Genomic DNA, 1,601 nt, shown 5'->3' on the forward strand with positions numbered 1-1,601 from the left:
CGTTTTAAACAGCAGCAAGAATTGTATTTGCACAGCATTGGAAAAGCAAGGAAACACCTACGGGAGAAAGTATAATTTAAAAAAATATTGGACTGTGCAGAAATAGACAGATTAACACAGAAGATAAAAGAAAAAGAAGACACGGAATATTTTCGAACTTGGGATCTGTTTTATCAATGGTTGGACAACAAGGGTAGAAATTAGAAACTTAAGAAATATCACTGTGTAAACGAACTGTCCCAGACAGTACGCTGTGTTTGGAAACTCAAACAGTATTTGCTGTGTGAGCAAGAAAGAGACAGGAAGGAGGCTGGATGTGGTTTAGCTCAACTGTTCAGTAGTAAATAAAGCTGCTTGCTGCTGTGAAAGTAAAACTGAAAGTGAAACTCCTCTCCTCTGCTTGTGTTTTGCATTTGGAACAGATTTATTTTGAGGTGGAGAGGGGGAGTAGAACTCATTAGCATCAGAGGGCTGTTTGGAAAGTGAAACAGTATTTGCTGTGTGAGCAAGAAGGAGACAGGAAGGAGGCTGGGCATGGCTTAGCTCAAGTGTTTTTGTTATAAAGTCTTTGTTTTTCTGTATTAAAGCTGTTTCCTGCTGTGAAAGTAAAACTGAAACTGAAACTCCTCTGCTTGTGTTTTGCAGTTGGAACAGATTTCTTTTCAGGTGGAGTGGGGGAGTAGAACTCCTTAGCATCAGAGCGTGTTAATAATAATATAGGAAATACTAATGCTCTGATGGTCATTTCGAAAAATCCTTTCTTAATAAGCACCTAGAAACCAAGAGGAACATACGTGGCAAATTTCAAGTTTGTAGGCTTTACGGTTCTGGATATTTTGTGATTAATGCATGAGTGGTTTTTGCTTTTATATATATATATATATATATATATATATATATATATATATATATATATATATATATATATATATATAAATAAATAAAAAGAACTGGTTAGATAAAGCCTCTAGCCTTCAGGAGGTGTTAGTTTAGGGAGGTTGGACCTGGAAGAGAAACGAAATCGAGTCCTATCTAATGATGTTCATGATAGTGCCCACTGGTTTATTATTAAAAATACCATTTGGGAAGCAGCAATGTTCAATTTCTAGGGACCAATTGTGTCTTTTCAAGCAGCCACAGCTTGTTTTCAACTCCCACAGAAGCTTGAAAAAGAGCAGGCTGGTTTCACGAAGGGCAGAGATACTATGTTGGTGGGAGATCCAAAGCGTTTGGGGCCAATCATTTCTGAAGTCCGTACAGATTTGAGTTATTTTGATGAGGGTCATGTCCTTTGTCAGGAATTTATGGAATGTCTGCAACAAAATGGCGTTCAAAGATTTTTTTACAACTTATATAGGGATGGATGTATCTACACCCTACGCTGGTTTTTTAGAAAGGAATGAGCAGCTTCACAAGGAGGACGGATACATCTCGGTGCAAGACATCACCGCTGAGCAAAAGCAGGTTTAATATTCACAAGCTTGGCAAAGCAATTAGCAAATAGTTAGAGACTGGGAATTGCAGGCGCCAATCAGAAGCCCATGAGCCGGAAGCAATTGCTAAGATGGTGGCTTATACCAGCAGCTGCCAATTCTAAGTCT

The sequence above is a fragment of the Pituophis catenifer genome, unplaced genomic scaffold, assembly GCF_029215685.1.
Source record: "Pituophis catenifer annectens isolate HBS135680 unplaced genomic scaffold, rPitCat1.0.hap2 SCAF_11, whole genome shotgun sequence".
Lineage (NCBI taxonomy): Eukaryota > Metazoa > Chordata > Lepidosauria > Squamata > Colubridae > Pituophis > Pituophis catenifer.